Source organism: Camelus dromedarius, chromosome 1, assembly GCF_036321535.1.
Source record: "Camelus dromedarius isolate mCamDro1 chromosome 1, mCamDro1.pat, whole genome shotgun sequence".
Classification (NCBI taxonomy): Eukaryota; Metazoa; Chordata; class Mammalia; order Artiodactyla; family Camelidae; genus Camelus; species Camelus dromedarius.
The window spans coordinates 5,963,110-5,969,798 of NC_087436.1; the positions used below are offsets into that span (position 1 = coordinate 5,963,110).

Genomic DNA, 6,689 nt, shown 5'->3' on the forward strand with positions numbered 1-6,689 from the left:
ACAGTCTTAATGCTCCTCTGAAAACCGGCTGTTTCATCACTGACACCATCGAAGTTAAAAAGAAAAGTAAGGAGAAGGAGGGTGTGACTTAGTGGTAGAGAGGGTGCTTGGTGTGCACGAGGTCCTGGGTTCAATCCCCAGTGCCTCCATTAAATAATAAGTAGATAAATCTAATTACTTCCTGCCCCCAAAACAAACAAACTAAAGTAGAAGACTTTCTCAAGATCTCTGTCCCCTGTGCACACCCATAAAACTTTCTATGGCTCCCAGCTGCTCCTGCATTAAAGACTGACATTTTCAGTGCAGCCTCAATAACCTGCATGGCACCTTCCCCCCATGTGTCCAGATCTCACTGTGCATCATGTTCCCTTAACTCTCAGCAAACTTTGGCTCAGTTGCCCTTTTCCCCCCTCATTTCCTGAAACTGAAGGTCTGTCAATTGCACATGTTGCTCCAGCTTTCAAAATTTCACACCCCCCCCCCCTGCCGCAGTTGTCTTGCATTTTCTCCTGGTTGACTTTTTTTTTTTTTGACTGACAGATCCTGCCTCAGGTTTATTTGTACAAACAGCGCAGGTGGACATGAGCCCCATGCAGACAGCAGCCCAGGGGTCATACCAGTCCTTCTGTCCTCACATCAGTAGATGAAGGCCTCTACTCTGGAGCTTCTGTGGGGCCTGGGCACCTTTGGGAGCCTGAGCCTGCGCCGGAGCTGCAGCTGAAGCTGAGCTGTGGCCTTGGTCTGAGCCTTGGCCTCGGCCTTTGGCCGACAGAGCCTGAGCCCCTTGGTGACATGCGCACAAGCACTTTTCCCGAACTTGGGGTGAGCAGGGCGGGCGAGTTGACTGAGCTCGCGGCTGCTGCCCTTGGGACCTTGGACTTGACCTCCTTGGGCTTCACGAGAGCCTTGACGGCCTCGGCATGTGCACCCGTGGCCTTGGTGTTGTTGGCCTGCATCCTCTTCAGGCCCTCCTTGTTGTGCTTCTTGGCAAAGCGCGCGTTCCTCGGGAACTCGGGGTCCACCCCCTCAAGAGATTTGTGTTGTTGTGATCGGGGGTTTTGGATGCCGTTTCTGTGCCATTTTTGGGACTGGTTGTGCGTGGTGTGGTTCTTTAACTTGGCCATGTCTGCACCGGAACTGGGAGATCCCGAATCGCCTGGGACCGGAAGGGAAAGAGCATCTCCTGGTGGACTTTGCACATCACCTGCAGCATCCTTCCTCCGGGAAGGGCTCCATGACTCTGCAGGTCAGGTGCTGTCTGCCTATCTTCTCACAGCACCTGTGTTTTTCTCATTTTGAATTTACCACTCAGTTGTAATTTTACACTTTTTTGTTGATGTCAATGTAGCCTTAGTGCTCAACTTTTCCACTAGAGTGGGAGTCACAAGGCTAGGAAATAGACCCTATTCACCATGGGTTCCCAGCGTCCAGCACATGGCCCAACACACAGTAAACAATCGATAAACTTTGGAGAGAAAATCATGAGTGAATTGATTTTAAATAAATTTTTTTCACTGAGTTAAAATGTGTTTGGTTTATGAAGTCCCTGCTTCATTCAGTGTAATGATGCAGGCACAAACATCTTCATTGGTATTTAAGCCCAAATCACTCAATTTTCTGTATTTGGATTTATTATTATTCCTAAGTGGTAATTTCTCAGAAATATTAAATAATCTATCAAGACTAACAAACTAAGCCAAAGTGCAAAGGGATTTCTGTTCTAACTAAAAACCTATCAAAGCATAATAAATAAAATACATTAAAATATAGCAGTAGACATACCGAGAGGTCTTAAATTTTACAAAATGTTATTTTTGCTAAGAGCTTAATTTAACATAGACTAATACTTAAATCATATAAAATCAGCTAATAATATTTAATACTAAAAATATCTTGCTTTTCATAATTGAATTATATAGTCAATGCTTGACTAGCAGTCACTTATTCAAATTACCATACTAAAACATGCAAACTAATGTATCTTGATGACAAAATTTAGTGATGCTAGTCAGGATGTACCAACAAAAATTCCCTCCAAAGTATGGGGAGGTAATGAGACGGCTCACCTGAGTCATGGACAGCATGGAGTTGGGGGGGGTCGTCTCCGCTGATCAGAAGCAGCCCCTCACACAGTGTGGGGTTGGAGTTTAGACTGCTCTCACATTCTGGAAATTGAAAGCAGAAAAATAACAAAATAAACTTCCTTACCATTAAAACCACTGCAGTGCTTGAATGAAAGGAAATAAAAACCACAATGCAAAAGAATATAATGTCACTCCAAGCCAAACACAATTTGCACTAAAAAAAAAAAAAATCCATGGAGAAAAACTCACAGCTGAGAATTACAAAATTCACAAATTCTTGCCACCAAGGAGTGTCAATAGATGCAATAAAGAGCAGATTAAGACCCTCAAGAAATTTCAGGAAATGGTGGACCATCTGGAAGAAGCCATACCATGGGACATCTAAAATCATTTCGAATCCTAAAAGGAGAAACACAGAATAAGAAAAAAAAATGTAAGAAAAGACAACTTAGAGAAAGAGCAAGAAGAGAATCACTGAAACTAAACAGTAAATTACAATAAAAAATGAATAAAATATAAAATCACAGATTGTCTAATTGCGCATGGCAGATACAGAATCCATGAACTCCAAGACAGAACTGAGTAAGTCCACCAGCTTCTATAACACGAAATAAAAGGATGGGTATGAAAATGAGACTGAGAGACTTGGAAGACAAAATGAGAGGGGAGTTGTATTAATTAGGGCCGAAGAAGCAGAACCAATGTGAGGACTAGGCAACAAGAAGTTTATTACAACAGCTGCACCTTGCAAAACTGTAGGGGGAGCCAGGAAAGTAAAACAGAGTCAGATGACCAAAGAAAAGTCATTACAAAGGGGCTTGGAGAGGAGCAGGTGAGGAAGTGGGTGGAAGGTGGTTGCCTGTGAGTCAACAGTGGGGCCTGAAATTGCTGTGTCCATAGGGCAGTAGTTGACCAGATAGCTGGACAGGAAGCAAGGGAAAGCAAGAACCAACAGTGACTGGACAGTAATAGGTTCAAGGGTAACCTAGAACCCATAGAGACAAACTGGGATCGGGATGAAAAACTGCAACCTGTGAAGACAAACTAAAACTTAGCTTTCTCTGACAGCATCTAACCTCAGTGACATGGGTGACATGCACAAGAAGCTAGTGGCTTCCACCAAGTGCTTGGCCCAGATGAGGAAGGAGATCTGGCAAAAGCGGGAGAATAAAGGGCCAGGATGCTGCCCACAGCCACAAGGTAAGCCTCCAGCTGCAGTCTTCCAGGAGTTGTGGGAGCCTGGCTCCAGGTTCCAGCCTGCTGCCTCACTTCTGCCTCCCAAATCTCACCTGAATTTACTTGCGATGGATGTGAGCCTGGACCCATAGAGAGAAGAGAAGTCTAGCAAAGACGGTCCCAGCTTAGCTACACTGACAAAGTATGAACTCATCCCAGTCATTTTCTTTACAAATTTGGCATCCACACATCACACATTAGAACACACTTAATTTGCAAGCAGATCTACAGCTTTGCTTCCATCTGTGCAGCAATCCCTTCTGCAATAGAAAACAGCTAGATTTCACCCTAAAATAATACGAAGTCCCATGTCACTTTGTCCACCTTTAAATGATATTTATTCCTCTGCTAGCTGAGCCTCAGTCCCTCTTTGATACCCTCTAATGTAATGTTGATAAAGTTTATATGTATGTACACAGATGACTCTTGGACAATGTGAATTAGGGGCACCAACTCCGTGCAGTTGAAAATCCTATATAACTTTGTAGTCAGCCCTCCATATCCCGGGTTCATATCCTCAAATTCAACCTACTGCCAGATCAGGTGGTACCACAGAAGTTACTTATTTAACTATCTATCTATATCTAATCTCCATTAATACAACAAATATATAATGCACACATTTATACAAAGATATTCTTTTCAACATAAGCAAGAAGCACTCATAAAAAATGCTTCCCTTATTTCTGTAACTAATCATGTGGGAGTTGCAGATATTTAGAACGTCTTCTTCCCCTACTAATTGCAGATTCCTTTTGTCCTCAGCAAGCCCCTGAGCTGGTATGTTCCTTTCCTGCAAGGGTGACCAAAAACTTTATTCAGGAAATGACTAGGTCACAAATAGGTTGTTGGTATCGAGTGGTTGTAGTTCATCATCAACTTTTATCACAAAAAGATGAGGATGTTGGAAGGAAACTTAACTCTCCATTCGGTCTAGACTTCGCGAGTCACTTCCAGAGAACAGAGTGTGGAAAGGGGAAGATGGTATCTTTAGAGACCCTGGGCAGACACCTCCTTAAGTAAATGATCAAAATTAACATCACTAGAGAGAAATTGAGAGGAAATCATGTCCCCCCACCTCCCTGTGTGATGAGATGAGAAAAGCATTTTATTTCTGTGGTATGCTTCCCGAAATCCATAACCTGCATAATCCATCATGTGAAATGTCAAAGTCCTACAACTCACAGAATGATTTATACACACACACACACACACACACACATACACGCACACACAGTATGGCAATAATAATTGAGTATAAATTTACCTGTGGGGAGAATGGCAGAGAAATGGGCACAGAGATGATACTGAAGCCATATCTTGAATGTAACAGGTATGTGGATATATGGATTTAAAGAAATGATAAAATATTAAGACTTTTAAGATATATTTTAAAAATACCTTTTCAATAGTTTTTTGAATACTTGGAATGTTTCCTAATAAGGATATAATCACTATGCTGTACACCAGAAATGAACACATTGTAAATCAAATGTACTTCAATTAAAAAACATATACACCAGAAATTGACACATTGTAACTGAGTATGCTCCAATATATATATATTTACACCCCAAGAGTCAAGCTGGATCAGTAGCCACTCAATTAGAAGAAAGTTTAGTTGTCTTACTTGATTTACATTAATATGATTTAAAGTTACATGCTGAATATACTTGGGAGAGAATTGAGACATTTTGGCCTAAGAAACAAAATATTTGTTATTGAATACCTACCAGAATTTGTTTGTTATCTTGACTCCAGCAATTCTCCTGCAGAGGAAAGACCGGGACCGTTCAGATCCAAGGATGTGAATGGTCCCTCATTTAAACAGATGCTGTGAAGTGCCACATGGCAGCGATGTAAAGCCAGTTCCAGGAAATGAGTGAAGACTGTAGGAAAGGATTTCTGGAGCATATAGTATGGGAATTTCTGAAAAGAACTGTAGCAGCTGTTGAAATAGAGAGCAAATCATCAGTATTTTATGTGGAAATAATTCCGGGATGATTTTATTTCTAAAAACATTTCATTAAATTATGCTGTTTCCATGGTAAAGCCACGTAACTGGCTGAAAATACACTTGAAAATCATGCCCCGTATTTTTCTAGTGCCAGTAGGAAATTATCAAGGGCTGATTCTTGGCTGTGCCTAAATGTCCTCGGCTTACTTAGGAATCTCAGTGATGATGTTTGCTCCCGAGCAAGAGGACTGCACTGCAGACCCTGTACCAGACGGGGCAGGGCAGGCGGCACACAACAGGCACATTAAAAATGTTTCTTTATTTCCTCATTCTCTCTCACTCTTGATGCATGTATTATTCTATTTTCCCCTTAATAAACTCAACCTAACACTTCTCCAGATCATATATTTTAATTATTATCTTCATAAGCACTGAGTGAGTTTTACTCAATTCAACCCACCATTTTCCTATCAACTATGATAAGCAAGACATTTTACTAATATCTGGGGCTGTATAAGGACTAAAATGTGTATGTTCTCTTGGGCTCAAGGAATTTATAATTCACTGGGAGAGAATAATCTAACAGTTGAAAGAAACCCTCTATTTTAAAATCCAATAATATTTTGTTAGACACCAAATGGGAGAGGAAAGAAATATCCAATACTTACAATATAGTGATTTTACGATCTTAACCATCTTTCAGAGACCACATTTGTCTGTTATATTACAGCATAACGTGAGACAGACCAGACGGCTAGACGGTGGCAAGTGCTAGGACCACTTTTAAAACACACGCATGCTGGGGAGAAGAGAAAACTACACAGAGTCAGGAGCCTGTCGCGTATATAACGCTTCTGGTAACACCCTGATCTGTGGCGAGCCGGGTATCCCATCTCAGGAAAGAGACAAGCAGTTACACCTTGCTCCATACCGCCAGGTCTCCAGGTGTTACAACACTTGGTAGCGCCTTTGGGTTTCGGAGGCACATATACTAAGATGGAGAAAAATTTCGCCTATCTGTTTTCATGGGATTTGTAGGGCTGTCGATTTCAAGTGAGGCCAGGAAAAAGAGAGGGGTCTGCCGCTGGTCCCAGGCTGTAAAGAAAGCTTCCCAGCCACCCAAATCCGAGGACCCAGCAGACCTAATGACGTTAGATGCATCAATGGTGGAAAGGATGCTGTGTGGAGTCTCCGGAAATTACCAACAAGTGTTATTACAGAACTGTAGGGTTCTGGATCAAGGCCAGACCTGTGACAGAAGACTGACTTGAAAATGTGCCTTGTCATGGAAGAATATATGGCTCTTTGATTGGAACCATCCATCTTGGATCACCTATTGTCAGAGTCACTGAGTAATAGAGTTGAGCTGTGCTACACAATCCATGATACAATGGAAACAGTATGTTTGGGAT

General features: G+C 41.9%; 1 long non-coding RNA gene and 1 pseudogene across 1 annotated transcript; both read right to left on the reverse strand.

Moving 5' to 3' along the window:
• Positions 1–631: 631 nt before the first annotated feature.
• On the reverse strand, positions 632–1,362 carry LOC105101183 (large ribosomal subunit protein eL29-like; annotated as a pseudogene).
• A 720-nt stretch (positions 1,363–2,082) lies between these two features.
• On the reverse strand, positions 2,083–5,265 carry LOC135322072 (uncharacterized). Its single transcript, XR_010382382.1, has 3 exons — positions 5,054–5,265; positions 2,334–2,483; positions 2,083–2,165 (listed from the first exon to the last, which is right to left on the reverse strand). It is a non-coding gene; the product is annotated as an uncharacterized LOC135322072 (long non-coding RNA).
• Positions 5,266–6,689: the final 1,424 nt, after the last annotated feature.